General features: G+C 37.5%; 1 protein-coding gene across 2 annotated transcripts in view; it reads right to left on the bottom strand.

Moving 5' to 3' along the window:
* The window catches only part of MYO1D (myosin ID), a 389795-nt gene that overhangs the window by 300662 nt on the left and 67289 nt on the right, over positions 1-21844 (bottom strand). Inside the window, exon 1 of one of the 2 annotated variants that reach the window (XM_077165205.1) lies at positions 5349-5464. The exons of the other annotated variant lie outside the window; for it this stretch is intronic. The gene's annotated coding sequence lies outside the window, so the exon portion shown is untranslated. Of the gene's footprint in view, positions 1-5348; positions 5465-21844 lie in introns of those variants that run through there. 2 annotated transcript variants of the gene reach the window in all.

Here is a 21844-nt window from a genome sequence, read left to right as displayed (position 1 = left end):
GAGAAAATGATCAGTCAGATACGTAACAAGAAACAACTACACAGAAAAGGAGGTTGTAATAAAAAAAGAGAGGCAAAATATATACATATGACATATAAAGACCAAAGGACAAAATGGGTGAAGTAACTACTGCCTTTATAGTAATACAACTGGATATTAGTGGATTAAACTCCCAAGTCAAAAGAAACAAGTTGACAAAATGGATCAAAAAGCATGATCCAACTGTATGTTGTTTAAAGAGACTCACCTTAGATCCAAAAGCACAGTTTTGAAATTGAAAGTTTGGGAAAAGATATTCCACAAAAATTTTAACCAAAAAGACCTGAGGTAGCAATACTAATACCAGACAAAATAGACTTTAGGTCAAAAGCTGTTTATAAGAGACAAAAAGGATACTTTGTTAATAAAAGGGGTTATCTACCAAGGAGAAATAACAATCATAATTATTTATGCACTTAACTATGGTGCCCAAAAATATATGAGACAAACAATGGCAAACCTGAATAGAGAGTTAGAAACCTCTACAATGATAGAGAATTCTCTCTCTTTTTTTTTTTTTAACATGGGCAGGCACCGGGAATAGAACCTGGGTCCTCTGGCATGGCAGGCGCACATTCTTGCCTGCTGAGTACCGTGGCCCGCCCGAGAATTCTAACTCTCATCAGTAGATAGAATATCTAGATGGAAATATCAATAAGGAAACATAGAACCTGAATAAGACGACGAGTGAACTAGACCTAACATACACTTAGGAGATATTTCAGAACTTTATACCCCCAAACAGCAGGATACACATTTTTCTCAAGTGCACATGAATGGTTCTCCAGGATAAACCATTCATTGGAACATAAAACAAGTCTCAATAATTTAGAAAGATTGAAATCATGCAAAGCACCTTCTCTGGTCATAATGGAATAAAACTGGAAGTCAATAACAGGCAGAGAACTGGAAAATCCACAAATGTATGGAAGTTAAATAACACTCTCTTAAACAATCAGTGGGTCAAAGAAGAAATTGTAAAGGAAATCAATAAATATCTTCAGACGAATGAAAATGAGAATAAACATATCAAAACTTATGGGATGCAGTGAAGTCAGTGCTGAAAGGGAAATTTATAGCCATAACTGCTTACATTAAAAAAGAAAAAGATAAAGTGAAAGACCTAATTGCATTCCTGGAGCAACTAGAAAAAAGAACAGCAAATTAATTCCAATGTCAAGCAGAAGGAAAGAAATAAAGATTAGAGCAGAGTTAAATGAAATCAAGAATAAAAAAAAATAGAGAGAATTAACAGAGTAAAAAGTTGGCTCTTTGAAAAGATCAATAAAATTGACAAAAAAGAAATAAAATCAGAAATGAGAAAAAAAATGTATTAATGGCCTGTAATTCATGGAATAAAATAAGAATCTATGAGTTCATATGGGTATAAATAGGTAAATAAAGAAGAGCTCTTCTTTCAAGTAGAATGCCAATTAAATATAGAAAGAATGAATTAGAAAATTAACAGTGGATGCAAGATTAATACTTGAAAGTGAAATAAGAAACAAAATATTTACATAGCCTCAAAGTATCTTATCCCACTAGTTATTTATTTATGACAAAGGGAAAAATAATAAACTTCACAGTGGAGAACGTGGTGAACACCTAAACCAAGTGATTAAAGTTAGTATCACCAATATTGGATCAAACTGACATAACAGGCATTAGTAGAAAGGACACTCTACAAAATACCTGGAAAATACGGCTAAAAAAAATCAAAGAAAGGTTGAGGAATATTGCAGATTACAGGAAATTAAAGAGACATGAAAATTAAATACAAGGTATGATACTAGTTTGAATCCTGGACTAGGGGAAAAATAGCTATTAGGATACTATTTGGGCAACTGATGAAATCTGGTCATGATTTGTGAATTAAAGATTCTAAACTTGTGTCAAAATTACATTTCCCGATTTTGATAACTGTATTGTGGTTGTATAAGAGAATGCCCTTGCTCTTAGGAAACAAGCCTGAATGATTTAGTGGTAAAGTGGCACAATGTGTACAACTTTTTTTTTTTTTTTAAAAAAAGAATTACAAACATGCACTTATAAAAATATATATAAAGAAAAATATATATATATAAAGGGTAACTGATAAATGGAGTAAAAAGAATATAAGGGAGTTTCTTGTAGTAGTATTCTTGCAACTTGTCTATATATTTGGAATTATGTAAAAGTTGCCAATAAAAATGTCCAATTTCACTGAATGAAGCTGCATGTGAGGTATAGGTTTTTTGTTTTTGTTTTTTTTGTTTTTTTTTCTTTCTATTATTGTTTTAATTCTTATTCTGTTGTCTTTTTATTTCTTTTTCTAAATCGATGCAAATGTACTAAGAAATGATGAATATGCAACTATGTGATGTTATTAAGAATTACTGATTGTACATGTAGATTGCAATGATTTCTAATTGTTTTGTTAATTCTTTTTTTAATTAATAAAAAAAAATGTCCAATTTATAAGCCTCTATGTAGTGAGTTAAAAATGTTCAATTAATTTATTAATTTTGCACAAGTTTACAGACAGTAAAAAATTCATCAATGAATAAATAATGAAAAGTGTTTCTCATCTTTCCCAGTTACTCTCCTTAGAGGCAACAACTACTACCATTTTTCTGTGAATGCTTTTAGAAAGAGTTTATGCATACACAAACATATGCATACATATAGGTTTTTACATGATCAGCAATTTTTTTCTTAAACTAAAATATGTATCTTGGTAATAGAATCTCATAAGTATGAAGAGAAATACTTCATTTTTATGTCTGCATAGTGTTTCACTTTGTAGGTGAATATACAATAATATATTTAATCAGGTTCCTACTGAGTATTTATGGTGCACCAATCTATCTTTTGTTATCATGAGCAAAGCAACAATAAATATAACTGCATATATTTCTTTGTTCATATGTGTATGTATATCTGTAGAACATATTTCTAGAATTAGAATTGCTGGTTCAAATCACAAATGCAATTTAAATTTATAGATTACTGACAAATTATTCTCCAAAGAGGTTGTACCAACCAATGCTTCCACCGACAATGCATGAGAATTTCTATTTCCTGAGTATGGGTTGTTTTAACTGATATCAGTCTATTTTGAACAGGCAGTCTATGCTGCAGAGCTTTATTTTCAAAATACATAAAACTTTGAACCCTTTCTTCATTGATGAGCCAAACTTATTCAATGTCATCACCTAACTGCCAACTTTCAATAGGTTCAGTTCACCTTTCCCAGTTTTTACGTGAGGATTTTTCCCAAAGGTTAGAGCTTCTCTTGCTTTTTTTCGGTAAAATAAGGTCCCCATGTGATGGAGTAAATTCACTAGATCCCTTTGTTAGACTGTCAGTTCCTGAGATGGGCAGGGCAATGTATTGGAAAGATTATGAGATTTAGAGTCACACAATGCTGGAGCCCTGGATTTGAATCTTGGCCCTGCGAGTTACTGATCATGTGAGTTCATAAACACTCAAATAACTAACGAGTGCACACATGCCAGGCACAATCACAAGCCAAGCGCTTGAATAGAGAAGAATAAAAAAAGTGCTCTGTACTTGAGGATCAGAGCAACAGACAATGCCACACAGAAAGTGCATGATAGACGGCTTTTAAATTATATATATATTTGCATGCTGTATGGCGGGGTCACATTTCATTATTTTTCCATGTGAGTATCCCGTTGTTAGAGCATCATTTGTTGAATTTTTGTTTAGTTGGTTAGTTTTTGTTTGTTTGGCTGTTTTTTTGGGGGGGGGAAGTGCATGGACCGGGAATTGAACCTGAGTCTCCAGCATGGCAGGAGAGAATTCTACCACTGAATTACCCTTGTACCCCCTAAATTATATACATTTTATTTATAATTCTGTACTGCCCCCAAACCCCTCCCTCTCTACCCACCCCTCCACACCATCACGCTGTTCCAGAAAAGATTTAAGGCAATAACAAAGATTCAAAGGATGCTGCTATGAAAGCTCAGAGAATGATACCAGCCTTAGGAGTGGGAGCGTTCAAGGACTTCCTAAAAACTACGCTGTTTGACATCTGAATTATTTATGTGATTATACAGCCTTGATATAGGCAGTTAGTTCTAGGTGCTTCTTGGTTTATATTGCCTTAAGATCATTTGCCTTATTTTGACCTTTTTAAAAATATTCTAAAGCCTAGAATTTACTACTTGGAAGAAGATACTTGAGAAACCCCATGGTAGCCCATCGGTGTGGTGTATGGGTATCACTAGGCCCATAAATAGTAGAGGACACAGTATATTGAATAAGAAAAAGTGGGCTCTGGAATCAGACTGTGGTTTAGCACCTATCAGCTGAATGATTATGTGCAAGTTTCCAAAACTCTTTGTGTCTTACTCTGAAAAGTGGGATAATAGGACTGTTATAAGAAATAAAATTAACTCCATATAAAGGGCTAGGCATACTACTGGCACATTGTAAAAGCACAATAATATTAAGTCCTATTTTTATTATCAGCAATACTGTACATCATCAGAATGGCAGGAAACATCTTTTCCTTCACTCATGTCCCATTGTGTCTCATTCTGTGTTTGTGTTTATCCTCACAGCAAGGGTTACTTTCGTTAGGGAATCAGTTTAGCATCATGCCTGGAAAGCATTCTTCTAATAGTTCATGGGAACCCTCTAAAGCCAGAAAACCTCAATAAAAGTATTCAGGCTTTCCACAGGACACGGGAAACTGGTTAAAGCCAGTGGTGGGGTTTTATTATCTTACTGAGCTCATTTCTTGGTTTCCATCACCTGCAGCAATTTCTTCACTTGAGCTGCACAAAAAGTGGTTAAGCAGAAGGAGTTATCAAGAGATGCCTAGGTGAATTATTTCTCATTTTTTTGCAATGCAAAAAATTTTGTTTTTCATGTATACATTTTTTGGTAATGTCTGCTCTTTCAAAACACATTTCCAGTACATACTAAGGCATATTTTGTGGAGAAATATTAAGTTTAAACATTCTTATTGCTGTCTTTAATTTTATTTGTATTCATTTGCTTATCTACTCAATAAATATTTATTAGCACCAATGTTCCCCAGACTTTGCTGGGAGCTCAGATAGAGGAATATACAGGCAGATTCCATCTGCACCCTAACGCAAGTTAACGAGAAGGTCAGACACTAGACAGGGGCTCCAGGAAAAGACAACATAATCTACAAAGGTTTGAGGAACCTGGAGGAGACCACTGTGACCAGAGCAGAAAGAGGGGAGAGCAGGGGTGGGGGTGGGGAGGGGGGTCAGTGGAGGGTCAGAGCACGCAAGGTCTTGCTGGCGGCTGAAGGGTTTGGGACTTACCTCAAGGGTAATTTGAGGTATTGATCACGTTGCCTTTCTGAAGATACCTCTGGCTGCGAAGTGGGAGGAATTAGAGTGGCTGATGATAGAAACCAGCTAGGAGGCCATAACCCTTGTCTAGGGAAAGGACGACTGCGGGGAAAGAGCATGGAGAGAGAAGTAGGCAGATTTTAAGCGCAGAAGTAGAACTGACTCAATAACTTACTGGACTTGAGAAATGAGAAAGAGGGAGGGGTCCAGGCTTCTCACATGAGAACTGTGCATACCACAGTGCTGTGTGCTCACGTGAATAGGGGTGGGGGTGGGGAGGGCACCATTTTGGTGGGTGATCGTATTTCAGACTGGCTACATTGAGTTTGAGATACCTGAGCGCTCTCTAAGTGAAGATGTTTCTCACTCTTTTTACTCTTGTATTCTAATTAAACCAGGTCCCTTGGGCACAAAGTGAACCACACAGGGGAGAACACAGAGCAGCAAGAGCACAGGGAGGCAGCCAGAAATCCTTATCTGCTACCTGCGGACAAATGCTGCAAAGAGGCAACACTCTCCACTGTCCAAGTTAAAAGCAAGACAATGATTTTAAAGAGATAGGCAATACCAGGGTCCTATTTCAAATTCTTTTACTAATGTACTTGATCATGTCAAGTTACTGTACTAGGAATGCAAGGGTAGTTCAGTGGTAGAATTCTCGCCTGCCGTGCAGGAGACCTGGGTTTGATTCCCAGCCCGTGCCCTCCTCAAAACAAACAACAAGCAAACAAACAAACAAACAACTCAAACAAACAAAAATTCAACAAATGGTGCTACGATAAGGAGATACTCACAAGGAAAAAAATAAACTGGGACCCCTGTCAAAAGCATACAAAAAAAAGGCTATCTACTAAGGTCTCAGGTCATTTGATTAAAAAAAATTATACAGATTATGAAGATACATATTTTAGAATGTCGGCACATGAATAATCACTACAGCATTAGCTAGCTACGAAATGGAGTGTATGTGAATAATGTCAGGCATGGAGATCTAGACCAAAACATAAGAATGAAATTTTCCTGTTATTAATATACTATATTTTCTCTTCTAATCAACAACTATAATCTCTCCAACATAAGGCTCTACTTTTTTTTTTTTATTAATTAAAAAAATTAACTAACATAACAATAGAAATCAATCCATTCTACATATGCAATCAGTAATTCTTAATATCATCACATAGGTGTATGGTCATCATTTCTCAGTACATATGCATCGATTTAGAGAAAGAAATAGCACTACAACAGAAAAAGAAATAAAGTGATAACACAGAGAGAAAACACAAATAAAAATAAAAAGTACAAAAATATATAAGAGAAAAAAAAACAAAACAAACAAACAAAAAAAAACTATAGATCAGATGCAGCTTCATTCAGCGTTCCAAGATAATTACATTAAAATTAGGCAGTATTGTGCTGACCATTTTTTTTTTTTTTTAGACATCATACCATTCTACATATGCAATCAGTAATTCTTAACATCATCACATAGATGCATGATCATCGTTTCTTAGTACATTTGCATCGGTTTAGAAGAACTAGCATTATAACAGAAAAAGATATAGAATGTTAATATAGAGAAAAAAAATAAAAGTAATAATAATAAGAACAAAACAAACAAAACAAAACAAAACAAAAACCTATAGCTCGGATGCAGCTTCGTTCAGTATTTTAACATGATTACTTTACAATTAGGTATTATTGTACTGTCCATTTTTGAGTTTTTGTATCTAGTCCTATTGCACCGTCTGTATTCCATCAGCTCCGATTACCCATTATCTTACCCTGTTTCTAACTCCTGCTGAACTCTGTTACCAATGACATATTCCAAGTTTATTCTCGAGTGTCGATTCACATCATTGGGACCATACAGTATTTGTCTTTTAGCTTTTGGCTAGACTCACTCAGCATAATGTTTTCTAGGTCCATCCATGTTATTACATGCTTCATAAGTTTATCCTGTCTTATAGCTGCATAATATTCCATCGTACGTATATACCACAGTTTGTTTAGCCACTCGTCTGTTGATGGACATTTTGGCTGTTTCCATCTCTTTGCAATTGTAAATAACGCTGCTATAAACATTGGTGTGCAAATGTCTGTTTGAGTTTTTGCCCTTAATTCCTTTGAGTAGATTCCCAGCAATGGTATTGCTGGATCGTATGGCAATTCTATATTCAGCTTTTTGAGGAACCGCCAAACTGCTTTCCACAGTGGTTGCACCATTTGACATTCCCACCAACAGTGGATAAGTGTGCCTCTTTCTCCGCATCCTCTCCAGCACTTGTCATTTTCTGTTTTGTTGATAATGGCCATTCTGGTGGGTGTGAGATGATATCTCATTGTGGTTTTGATTTGCATTTCTCTAATGGCCAGGGACATTGAGCATCTCTTCATGTGTCTTTTGGCCATTTGTATTTCCTCCTCTGAGAGGTGTCTATGCAAGTCTTTTTCCCATTTTGTAACTGGGTTGGCTATCTTTTTGTTGTTGAGTTGAACAATCTCATTATAAATTCTGGATACTAGACCTTTATCTGATATGTCGTTTCCAAATATTGATTCCCATTGTGTAGGCTGTCTTTCTACTTTCTTGTTGAAGTTCTTTGATGCACAAAAGTGTTTAATTTTGAGGAGTTCCCATTTATTTATTTCCTTCTTCAGTGCTCTTGCTTTAGGTGTAAGGTCCATAAAACCGCCTCCAATTGTAAGATTCATAAGATATCTCCCTACATTTTCCTCTAACTGTTCTATGGTCTTAGACCTAATGTTTAGATCTTTGATCCATTTTGAGTTAACTTTTGTATAGGGTGTGAGATATGGGTCTTCTTTCATTCTTTTGCATATGGATATCCAGTTCTCTAGGCACCATTTATTGAAGAGACTGTTCTGTCCCAGGTGAGTTGGCTTGACTCCCTTATCAAAGATCAAATGACCATAGATGAGAGGGTCTATATCTGAGCACTCTATTCGATTCCATTGGTCGATATATCTATCTTTATGCCAATACCATGCTGTTTTGACCACTGTGGCTTCATAATATGCCTTAAAGTCTGGCAGCGCAAGACCTCCAGCTTCGTTTTTTTTCCTCAAGATGTTTTTAGCAATTCGGGGCACCCTGCCCTTCCAGATAAATTTGCTTATTGGTTTTTCTATTTCTGAAAAATAAGTTGTTGGGATTTTGATTGGTATTGCATTGAATCTGTAAATCAATTTAGGTAGGATTGACATCTTAACTATATTTAGTCTTCCAATCCATGAACACGGTATGCCCTTCCATCTGTTTAGGTCTTCTGTGATTTCTTTTAACAGTTTTTTGTAGTTTTCTTTGTATAGGTCTTTTGTCTCTTTAGTTAAATTTATTCCTAGGTATTTTATTCTTTTAGTTGCAATTGTAAATGGGATTCGTTTCTTGATTTCCCCCTCCACTTGTTCATTGCTAGTGTATAGAAATGCTACAGATTTTTGAATGTTGATCTTGTAACCTGCTACTTTGCTGTACTCATTTATTAGCTCTAGTAGTTTTGTTGTGGATTTTTCCGGGTTTTCGACGTATAGTATCATATCGTCTGCAAACAGTGATAGTTTTACTTCTTCCTTTCCAATTTTGATGCCTTGTATTTCTTTTTCTTGTCTAATTGCTCTGGCTAGAACCTCCAACACAATGTTGAATAATAGTGGTGATAGTGGACATCCTTGTCTTGTTCCTGATCTTAGGGGGAACGTTTTCAATTTTTCCCCATTAAGGATGATATTAGCTGTGGGTTTTTCATATATTCCCTCTATCATTTTAAGGAAGTTCCCTTGTATTCCTATCCTTTGAAGTGTTTTCAACAGGAAAGGATGTTGAATCTTGTCAAATGCCTTCTCTGCATCAATTGAGATGATCATGTGATTTTTCTGCTTTGATTTGTTGATATGGTGTATTACATTAATTGATTTTCTTATGTTGAACCATCCTTGCATACCTGGGATGAATCCTACTTGGTCATGATGAATAATTCTTTTAATGTGTTGTTGGATACGATTTGCTAGAATTTTATTGAGGATTTTTGCATCAATATTCATTAGAGAGATCGGCCTGTAGTTTTCTTTTCTTGTAATATCTTTGCCTGGTTTTGGTATGAGGGTAATGTTGGCTTCATAGAATGAGTTAGGTAGTTTTCCCTCCACTTCGATTTTTTTGAAGAGTTTGAGGAGAGTTGGTACTAATTCTTTCTGGAATGTTTGATAGAATTCACATGTGAAGCCGTCTGGTCCTGGACTTTTCTTTTTAGGAAGCTTTTGAATGACTGCTTCGATTTCTTTACTTGTGATTGGTTTGTTGAGATCATCTATCTCTTCTTGAGTCAAAGTTGGTTGTTCATGTCTTTCCAGGAACCCGTCCATTTCCTCTAAATTGTTGTATTTATTAGCGTAAAGTTGTTCATAGTATCCTGTTATTACCTCCTTTATTTCTGTGAGGTCAGTAGTTATGTCTCCTCTTCCATTTCTGATCTTATTTATTTGCATCCTCTCTCTTCTTCTTTTTGTCAATCTTGCTAAGGGCCCATCAATCTTATTGATTTTCTCATAGAACCAACTTCTGGCCTTATTGATTTTCTCTATTGTTTTCATGTTTTCAATTTCATTTATTTGTGCTCTAATCTTTGTTATTTCTTTCCTTTTGCTTGCTTTGGGGTTAGCTTGCTGTTCTTTCTCCAGTTCTTCCAAATGGATAGTTAATTCCTGAATTTTTGCCTTTTCTTCTTTTCTGATATAGGCATTTAGAGCAATAAATTTCCCTCTTAGCACTGCCTTTGCTGCGTCCCATAAGTTTTGATATGTTGTGTTTTCATTTTCATTCGCCTCGAGGTATTTGCTAATTTCTCTAGCAATTTCTTCTTTGACCCACTCGTTGTTTAGGAGTGTGTTGTTGAGCCTCCACGTATTTGCGAATTTTCTGGCACTCTGCCTATTATTGATTTCCAACATCATTCCTTTATGGTCCGAGAAAGTGTTGTGTATGATTTCAATCTTTTTAAATTTGTTAAGACTTGCTTTGTGACCCAGCATATGGTCTATTTTTGAGAATGATCCATGAGCACTTGAGAAAAAGGTGTATCCTGCTGTTGTGGGATGTAATGTCCTATAAATGTCTATTAAGTCTAGTTCATTTATAGTAATATTCAGATTCTCTATTTCTTTGTTGATCTTCTGTCTAGATGTTCTGTCCCTTGATGAGAGTGGTGAGTTGAAGTCTCCAACTATTATAGTATATGAGTCTATTTCCCTTTTCAGTGTTTGCAGTGTATTCCTCACGTATTTTGGGGCATTCTGGTTCGGTGCGTAAATATTTATGATTGTTATGTCTTCTTGTTTAATTGTTCCTTTTATTAGTATATAGTGTCCTTCTTTGTCTCTTTTAACTGCTTTACATTTGAAGTCTAATTTGTTGGATATTAGTATAGCCACTCCTGCTCTTTTCTGGTTGTTATTTGCATGAAATATCTTTTCCCAACCTTTCACTTTCAACCTATGTTTATCTTTGGGTCTAAGATGTGTTTCCTGTAGACAGCATATAGAAGGATCCTGTTTTTTAATCCATTCTGCCAATCTATTTCTTTTGATTGGGGAATTCAGTCCATTGACATTTAGTGTTATTACTGTTTGGATAATATTTTCCTCTAACATTTTGCCTTTTGTATTATATATATCATATCTGATTTTCCTTCTTTCTACACTCTTTTCCATATCTCTCTCTTCTGTCTTTTTGTATCTGACTCTAATGCTCCCTTTAGTATTTCTTGCAGAGCTGGTCTCTTGGTCACGAATTCTTTCAGTGACTTTTTGTCTGAGAATGTTTTAATTTCTCCCTCATTTTTGAATGATAATTTTGCTGGATATAGGAGTCTTGGTTGGCAGTTTTTCTCTTTTAGTATTTTAAATATATCATCCCACTGTCTTCTAGCTTCCATGGTTTCTGCTGAGAAATCTACACATAGTCTTATTGGGTTTCCCTTGTATGTGATAGATTGTTTTTCTCTTGCTGCTTTCAAGATCCTCTCTTTCTCATTGACCTCTGACATTCTAACTAGTAAGTGTCTTGGAGAACGCCTATTTGGGTCTAATCTCTTTGGGGTGCGCTGCACTTCTTGGATCTGTAATTTTAGGTCTTTCATAAGAGTTGGGAAATTGTCAGTGAAAATTTCTTCCATTAGTTTTTCTCCTCCTTTTCCCTTCTCTTCTCCTTCTGGGACACCCACAACATGTATATTTGTGCGGTTCATATTGTCCTTGAGTTCCCTGATACCCTGTTCAAATTTCTCCATTCTTTTCCCTATAGTTTCTGTTTCTTTTTGGAATTCAGATGTTCCATCCTCCAAATCACTAATTCTATCTTCTGTCTCTTTAAATCTATCATTGTAACTATCCATTATTTTTTCTATGTTTGCTACTTTATCCTTCACTTCCATAAGTTCTGCGATTTGTTTTTTCAGTTTTTCTATTTCTTCTTTATGTTCAGCCCATGTCCTCTTCATGTCCTCCCTCAATTTATCAATTTCATTTTTGAAGAGGTTTTCCATTTCTGTTCGTATATTCAGGATTAGTTGTCTCAGCTCTTGTGTCTCATTTGAGCTATTGGTTTGTTCCTTTGACTGGGCCATATTCTCAATCTTTTGAGCGTGGACAGTTATCTTCTCCTGCTGGCGTCTGGGCATTTATTCAGATTTCTCTGGGTGTTGGACCCAGCAAGGTTGTAAGATTTTTCTGTGAAATCTCTGGGATCTGTTTTTCTTATCTTGCCCAGTACGTGGCGCACGTGGCACACGTTTGTCTCAAGTGTTTGGAATGGGTCTCCCCCAGTCACCGATCTCCGTGGCCTGGGGCTTTCGGATCCAAATCTCTCCGTTGGTTCAGGGGCCGCGCGTGGTGGGGGCGTCCGCTGCCGCGGCTTGAGGGGACCCTGTGGCTGGTTGCGGGCCGCAGCGGGCCTGGGGGATTCCCCACCGGACCAGGAAGCCTCCCATGGGGGGGGGGGCTTCCGCGGCTTCCATAGCCCTCCTATCTGAGACTCATATCCGCGGACTCGAAGCAGAGACTCGAAGCCGCCCGCAAAAGAGGGGTGCCACCTGCCTCGGCTTGGGAGACTTGCTTCTCCAATACTCTCAGCCGGCCCGGAAAGGGGGGAGGGAGTAGCTCGGACCACCGCAGCTGCCGCTGATCGGGAGATCGCACACCGCTCAGGGGTCTCACTGCAGCCGAGTCTCGCAGTCAGTCTAGCCAGCCCAGACTTTGGATAGCCCTCTGATCCGAGACTTGTAGTCGCGGACTTGAAGCCGCGGACTTAACGCCGAGACTCGAAGCTGCCCGCAAAAGAAGGGCGCCGCCTGCCTCGGCTTGGGGAACTTACTTCTCCGATACTCTCAGCCGGCCCGGGAAGGAGGGAGGGATTAGCTCGGACCGCCGCAGCTGCGGCCGCTCGGGGGTCTCGCCGCAGCCAAGTCTCGCAATCAGACTTGCCAGCCCAGACTTTGGATAGCCCTCTGATCCGAGACTTGTAGTCGCGGACTCGAAGTCGCCCGCAAAAGTGTGGCGCCGGCCGCCTTGGCTGGGAAGCTTGTCTCTCCGAGTCCCTCAGCCAGCCCTGGAAGGAGGGAGGGATTAGCTCGCACCGCCGCAGCTGCGGCCGCTCGGGGGTCTCGCCGCAGCCAAGACTCGGAATCAGACTTGCCAGCCCAGACTTTGGATAGCCCTCTGATCCGAGACTTGTAGTCGCGGACTCGAAGCCGCCCGCAAAAGTGTGGCGCCGGCCGCCTTGGCTGGGAAACTTGTCTCTCCGAGTCTCTCAGTCAGCCCCGGAAGGAGGGAGGGATTAGCTCGGACCGCCGCAGCTGCGGCTGCTCGGGAAATCGCCCGCCGCTCGGGGATCTCACTCACCGCAGCTGAGTTTCGCAGTCAGACTAGCCAGCCCAGACTTGGTTACGCTGTGTGTCCATTCCCTGCTGTAGCCCCGGGAGTTGTTTTGTACTGTTTCTGTTCACCTATTAGTTGATTTGGAGTCGGAGGAACTAAGACGCATGTACCTTACTAAGACGCCATCTTGGATCTCAAGGCTCTACTTTTATATACGTATTTCTTTTTATCCATTCTACCTAAAAATGATTTTCAATTACAGGAATCATTTGGTTACCTGGAATGCTTCGGGAAGTGGTTAACTGCCTTTTGCCTTAACTGAAGAGTTAGCCGATTTATAAATGAACATTGCTCAGGAAAATGAAGGCTAGCTGGACCTGAGGCTGAAACACCTTGGTAGGAATGCACAAGTATATGAATTGATAATAATTATGCATTTAAAAAATACTATAAACTACTTGCACTACAGTATCAAATACATCTAAAAACAAATAAATAAATCTCACAAATATCTGAGGACTTTAAACAGGATAAACTTAGTTTTCTTTTCCCACCCAACCCTCAAAATTATGCAGGTAGGAAGCCTCTCTACCTTTGCCTGTACTTAGATATTATACTTGTGGGGCTCTTAGGATGATAAGAAACCAAACCAGTATACCTGTCATTTTTAATAACAATATCTAATTTGGGAAATGTACAGAAAATCTAATCAGCATACCTCATCACTTTCTTAGTTTTCAAAGCACTCTTTAAGAAGTAGTTACAGGACAGACCCCAGAGTTTGTCATGGGCTACCATCACTTCCTCACTTTTTAAAAGCTGTAGTTTTTCTCCTAAATTTCATGACATTTGAGCACTCTCATGTATTGAAATCAAGGTCTTCCCAAGTGTTATTGCTAGACTTCAGTAGCCAGATAGGCAGATTTGAGTACAGGCTGGGTAGTAGCTGTGGCAAGAGACACTAAAGAGAAATTAATGGTTAAGTAGTCGAGCGAATGAATTATTTCCATTTCAGTTTACTGTCAAAATACTTAAGTCCAAAAAACAAATTCACACTAAACAAACATTTATTGCACACCTACTCTGTGCCAAGAACTATGTTAGGTGTCTTCATGTAAGTTGGCAATAGAGTTTATTAAATATTAATATAAAATCTTCCAAAACCTTCATTTGTTGACATCATGTGTTTAGTTACAGGTAAGAATGAAATTAACAAACATTTAAACTGATCCCTTAAACCATCATCTCAGCTTGGGGAAATCTGAACTGCAGAGCAAAAATTTCATTGACTTGGGAGAGAGATCAGATTCTACTATAGAATGGATAGTATCAGAGTAGAAAAACTGGAAAGCTTCTCAGTGCTCCTGAGTTACATGTTTAGCTGTCGTTTCTGTTGGGGTGAACTAATAGCCACCATGGAACTGGGAAGAGAATTTTGAAACCAGTAAAAATATTTACTGACTGAGTGGATGAATGAATGGCCAGAGGCTGTCTCTGTCAACTCTCTCTGGCTTTCCCTGTCAGAAGTCCATAACATACTCAAGGTCACATATCCTCATGTAAAGCTTTCAATGCTTCTTATATTTTGTACTTCCTTTTCATATCTTATATTTGGCATTTTCTTTTGGCTTGCATTTTTCTTTTGAACAACACTCCTGTGTCTAAGATACGGTGAGGAATTAATCTCCTTTCCTCTATCAGGGTTTTAGGATTTATGTCAAAGCCTTGCTTTTTGACTGTGGACAGGTGCCTCGGGAGAATGAAGGAGGGTAAATTGGCAAGTTTATTTCAATGTTGGGAGTGTTTAAGGGAATGTGGAACTTTTACAGTGTTAATCTGGTAATACTGTAAGTTCTCTGATGCCAAGAACCCCTTAAAGGGAAGCAAGTTAGGAACGTCACCAGTGAAATAGCAAAAGCTGCTCTCTGCCTTTTTTGTTGCTCAGATGTGGCTCTCTCTCTAAGCCAACTCTGCAAATAAACTCACTTCCCTACCCCCTATGTGGGACATGTATCTCAAGGGTATAAGTTTCCCTGGCAACTCCCTAAGACTCCCAGGGATGAGCCTAGCCATGGCATCGTGGGATTGATAATGCCTTCTTGACCAAAAGGGGGAAAAGAAATGAAACAAAAAAAAAGTTTCAGTGGCTAAGAGATTTCAAATAGAGTTGAGAGGTCATTCTGGAGGTTTCTCTTATGTAAGCTTCAGCCGAATATTACAAATTGCTATGGTATGCCAAGGCCAAACCAAGAGTATTCCTGAAAACCCTAGAGAATACCCTGAGCTCTAGCCAACACTGCATACAGATTTTTCTTAGTAAGTTTATTTTTTTCAGAAACTTAAGCCCCCAGATTGCTCCTATGCCAGATAAGCCCTGAAACCCAGAGGTACCAATCCCTATAAGAACATCAGCCATTTTTACTCCTCTACCCAAAAAGGTCAACACCCCTTCCCAGCATGAGGAAGTTAAAATGGCCACTGCGCAGATATCCCTGAAGATTGAGAGAATGATCAAATCTGAGTGCCTAGGTTTGCTAAAGCTGCTGAGATGAAATATACCAGAAATGGATTGGCTTTTACAAAGGGGATTTATTAGGTTACATATTTACAGTTGTTAGGCCATGAAAATGTCCAAATTAAGACATCAACAGGATGATACTTGATTTTGAAGAAAAGCCACCAGCATCTGGGATACCTCTGTCACCTGGGAAGGCACGTAAGTGGCTAGCATCTGCTGGTTATTGTTACCAGTTCCACTGCTTTCAGATTCTGACTCCAGTGGCATTCTCTGTGTCCTGTGGGTCTTCTCTTAGCATCTCTTGGCTCTCTCAAGTTCAGGCTCTTTCAGTTTCTGTGGGTCCTTGCTTAGCTTCTCCCAGGACATTTCTGTTTCCACGTGTCTGTGCTTTCTCCAAAATGCTTCCCTCTTAAAAGACTCCAGTAAGTAGATTAAGACCCACCTTGAATGGCCAGGGTCACATCTCCATGGAAACAACGTAATCAAAGGGTTCCACCCAACAAGAGGTCTGCCCCACAAGACTGGATTAAAAGAACATGGCTCTTCTGGGGTACACAACAGATTCAAACCAGTACAGAGAGAGAGGAGATGTAATTGAGAAATTAGGTTCTAACAAATGGTCATGACTACTGACTATTATGTAGATATTTCTTTTTAGTTTCTAGTGTATTAGAATAGCTAGAAGGAAATACCTGAAATTGTTAAGCTGTAATCCATACCCTTGATCTTTGATAGTGATTGTATAACCATATAGCTTTTAACATGTACTTATAAAAACCTTGTCACTGACTGTCCCTTTGTCCAGTGTATGTGTAGGTGAGTAATAAAATGAAGACAAAAAAATATAATAATATAATGGGGGGGTGGAATAAGGGGCATGGGATAATTTGGTTGCTCTCATTTATTTATTCATTTATTTATGTATTTTTGGAGTAATAAAAATGTTCTAAAATTGACTGTGATGAATGTACAACTATATGATATTACAGTGAGCCACTGGTTATATACTTTGGATGGATTATACAGTGTGTGACTATCTCAATAAATTTGTATTATTAAAAATAAAAGCCTCTAATGGTGAAGAAGCCAAGCAAAGAACTTGCTACCTGATTTCACCTGCAGTACCTTTAAATTTAGATGAGTTCCTCATTTCTTAAGGACACCCAAATATCATAATAGTTTTGGGCTTGCCAGATAGTGATCATCCTTACTCACCTGTAAGGCTAGGAATACTAGGAATGCTGTCAGCCCTGTACCAGACCCATTTTTCTAAGAGGGTATTGTGAGCACAGGCTCCATTAAAAAAAAAAAAAAAAAAAAAAGCAGCTCCTTGGGACCCCTCAATATTGGCTGTTCACTCCAGGATAAGAGTTAGTACAGTAAGGAGAAAGAAAGCTGAATTTAAGGATTTAAAGAAGATGTAAAAGGCCAAAGATGTCAACTGTTACCATTCCACAAAGGCTTTTCATCATTAAATGGTATTTATGTCAGATTTGACAGCTTTATTCGCATATTATAAAAGTTTCCTAATGAACTATGAGCCAGATTTGTAAAAAATTATTTTTACTTATTCCTAGTATATTGCCATGGGACCGAAGAATTTCTATTAAAGGAGGAGGAATCGTTAACAAATTCATTGTTAAAATCTCAACGTTTAAATGGGCCCACATTCAGATTATAAAAATCAACATGTTTCAAAGATAAATATGATTTAGAGAATCTACTACCCTGCTTTATCCAGCCAGTCTTCTCTACTTATGAAAATAACCAACTGCTGTCTATACTCAGGGATACCAGACATCAGGAAGTGAACTAAGAGAATAAGAATGTGGTGGCAAGGAAAAGAGTCAAACTAAAAACAGATCATACCCATCAGGAAATGGAAAAAAAAAAAACCAAATAATTTCCCTATTTTTTCCTTAGTTCCTAAAGCAGAAACTGTCTCTTTTTTTTTTTTTTTGCTAGATCAAACTGTGAAAGGTGGGCGGGCCGCGGTGGCTCAGCGGGCAAAGTGCTTGCCTGCTATGCCGGAGGACCTCGGTTCGATTCCCGGCCCCAGCCCATGTAACGAAAAACGGAGAAACAAAATACAATAAAACAAGAAAATGTTTAAAAGATGTTTCCCTTTCTTCCTCTCTTCCTTCCTTCTATCCTTCCTTCCTTCTCTCTGTCTTTCCTTTAAAAAAAAAAAAAAAAAAAAAAAAAAAAAAAAAAAAAATGTGAAAGGTATTTATGTAAGTGTCAATTTGATACAAATACTATACTATTTATTTTCTGTTCAAGTGTCACTCCCCTCCATGACTATACATTCTGAGCTTCACAGGCCAATAAAGAAAACCTTAGCTGTCCTCAGAAAGTCGCTGTCCTCTAACTCAACTTTGCTCTTTCACCAGTTAACAGCTTCTCTAAACGTCTGATAATATTACATTTTGAAAAAGTAAAAGAAAATTTAAGCCTACTTATTAATAGCATTATTTCCAAATCCTTACTTAGATACATTTTATCATTCTCTGTAAATAAGAACTGAAACTAAACTATTTGAACAACTAAAAATTAAATATTCTTATTTCATAATTTTAGGAAGCACTCTGTCTCAAGTTTTTAGTCTAAGTTTTAAAAAGCCAAGGGTTTGGCTAGCATGGCCAGTGTACTTGGCAGACAGGGCTGAGGCTTCTGCTGGCTTAGCTGGTTTGTGCAATAGGGCCAAGTTAAGAATTCAACTGGTATGGCTGGGATGCCAGCAGGATAGGGGTTGAGGAAGTGGCTTGCATGGTGGGGAAATGTGTTAGATCCCAGAGGACTGATCAGATAAGTAAATACGTTGAAGATAAAGAGAGACGGGTTTCTCACTACTGCAGAAGGTAGTTACAAATACGAAAAGAGGGAAGGCTAAAAGAAATCCCATGATGCTGGCTTATAGTGGAAGATATCAGTATATACTCATGATTTTTAATACAGACAGATATAGAAATATAGACGTGTGCGTGTGTATGTGTGTGTGTGCGCGTGCGCGCACATGTGTATTTTCCCCTCAAGCTCTGTTTGCTGAGAAAATCTAAAAACAGTGGTTCACCAGTAGCAACAACCACACCTAGTATTCAGATCATGGTCTCTTAGCACCATTTTTCACTGAAAGGAACCAAGCCTTCTCGGAAAAATGCCTGATGGGGAAAGCACGAGATAAGCCTTGACTGTTTTGTTATGTCAGAAAGTAACTGCTCCAAGAATGACAGGGACGTGTAAAAAAGACATTGGATTCAGCTGAAAGGAGTTTCTATTGCCCAAATCGGGGCCATTTGAGCATCAAAATAAATAGTAATGCATTAGAATACATTGAATAAAGTAAAAACCCAGGATTTCATACAGATATCAATAAATAAATGAACAAAACAGAAATAGAGAAGGAAAAGCCATTCTTTACATATATTAATGGCAATTAATAAATTTAAAAGGAGTGATGGAATAGAAAAGCACTATTTAGCAGCAATTGTAATAACAACTGACTTAGACAAGAACCATCAATGAATGTTAAAATCAGTAGATGAAAGTTTGAACAGGATATTTACCTTGTCTCAAAGTATCTGCCCATAAAATACTTATTAACCTTACAGTGGAAACACATGGTAGACAGCATCTTAACTAAGTGACGAAAATTAACATCAACAGTAACAGGATAAACTGATGCTGTGTGCTTCCTAATATGATACAATGAGAAGAACCAAGCAGCTCTTTTATGGTATTCCTGCCCAAAAAAAAGTATCACTTCAATCCAACCAGAAAGAAACATCAAACAAACTCAAATGAGGCACATTTTAAACCCAACTGGCCTATACTTCTCAGAAATGTCAAGATCATGCAAGACAAGGAAAGAAGAAGGAGTTGTTCCATATTGATGGAGAGTAAAAGGGAAATGACAACTCAAGGCAATGTATAACTTGGACTGGATCCTAGACTTTTAAAGAACATTACTGGGACAACTGGCAGAATTTGAATGGGATTTGTGGATTAACTGGAAATACTGTACCAATGTTTATTTCCTAATTTTGATAGGTATTACTGTGGTTATAGGTGTCATATCTGTAATTTACTCCCAGTGGATGAGAAATAATTATTGTCTGTATAAAAAGTAGATAAAATTTTTAAAGTAGATAAATTATATGTATGTTAGGGTGTGTATATACATATTTGTGTGTGTATGCACATACACACACAGAATAACACAAATATGAAAACATGTTAACATTTGGGGAATCTGAGTCAAGGTGATGCTTGGGAATTTTTTACTCTTTATAACTTTTAAGCTTGAAATTATTTCAATATGAAAAATATTTTCAAAGCCCAAGTTAACTTTCAACCACAAACTTTCAGCAGTAAGAAATACTTTTTATTTTCTAAGTGATTAATCTTTGAGTCAGAATTTGAGGTAAAGGAAATTTAAGGCCAATCTAATTGATACCATGTCTTCCCAGAAGTTATTTCCCAGAAAAAAATATCTTCCTCAAGTTGACGTTAAGAACAAAACTTAGAAAAATATTCTTTGTCTTTATTAGCAACCCAAACAATTTGTCTCTGCATCTAATTGCAGGGTAATAGTACCCTGACATCATAAAGCACTTGAGGCATAAACAAATACATTGATTCTCTCTCCGAATCCAATGAAGAACATTAGGAGCAAAGTATGTACATGTATGCTGATGTGTAGTAGGTACCCATATACCAGCCACTTTAAATAAGCGACCATACTGTCAACAGGCACAGATTTGAGCTGTGTGTTCATTTGTGGTGATGCATTTATGCCAGCCCATTCCCACACTTTGGTCTAATCTCCCTGACAGTCACGGCAACTGTCTCCTAGAAGGCCAGTTGGGATAAGAGCTGTGGACCACACAGCCACGACAGAGGGCTGATGTAAACATTCAACAATGGAATTCATTCTCGTTATTTTCCCTAATGAACTGAAATACTTGCTTGGAAATAGAACTGACTGATTTGAACCACAGAATTCATTATTATCTTGTTCTTTAAATGATACATGATTCAAGTCAGGAAAGGTGACTGATGGCGCCTGAAAAGCTGAAGATTTTGTTTTGACTTGGTTTCTGATTTAGTGGGGGAAATTGTGTTCTTACACACTAGTCCAGTAATCTCAAACTAATGGACTAATAGAAGGCGTCAATGGAAGCTAGCCAGCAAATCAGATAAGGGAAGCAGACAGGAAGTAAACAATAGGGCAGGGTGGGGACTGTGACAAAGTGTGTCCTGTATAAAGTGAGCAGCTGTTGCTCTATCCCACAGATGGTTCCCATTCTGAAATGCGGACCAAGTTGAGGCAGAACTTTGATTTTTCAAGAGAAGCTAGAAATATGCATTTTGAGGAATAATTGTCTTATTTTTAAATGGAATTAACTAATGTTTAAAAAATTATAAAATTGGTTTAGGAAAAAAAAGGCTTCTATAACTTGTATACAGCCTACCAGGCTAACAGTTGTTAGATGCAATAATAATTCCCATTCAATTTTTGGTTATGACTTCTCAGAGAATTCTAACCCATAAATAGGTAATACACATTGTGCAATGAAAAATGACCCTACCCTAGGATTCTGCAGTCAATTTCCTTTCAGAGGAAGTGATGTAATATATGCTATGTGCCATATAAATAAAAAAGGAAGATTGTACTAGCAAGAATTGATACCATATTACAAAACAACATCTGCAAAACAGAGCTTTTTAAAGGACCTTACTGAGTGTCCCATTTAAAAAGAATTTAAACACAGTAATTACCAAGAAATTAGTAATGATTCAAAAAAACAAAGACTTTTGTTCAAAAAAATTTTAATTTAATATTTTTAAAAAGAATACAAATGTTCATTTGAATTAAGATTTATGTGGTAAAATCAATATTCCTATATTACTAACAGCTATACTAATGTCAAGTTTACTTTGGAGCTTACAGAACAATTTATCAATTGTCAAAGATGCTAAGTTATTCATAAGGTAAAACTGATCCAATTTGTATTTTTAAACATCTTATCATCCTTTAAGAGATTTTTCAAAT

This window comes from Tamandua tetradactyla, chromosome 6 (genome assembly GCF_023851605.1).
Source record: "Tamandua tetradactyla isolate mTamTet1 chromosome 6, mTamTet1.pri, whole genome shotgun sequence".
NCBI lineage: Eukaryota > Metazoa > Chordata > Mammalia > Pilosa > Myrmecophagidae > Tamandua > Tamandua tetradactyla.
The sequence above is the reverse complement of the archived record's forward strand: the minus strand, read 5'-3'. Positions and strand labels throughout refer to the sequence as shown.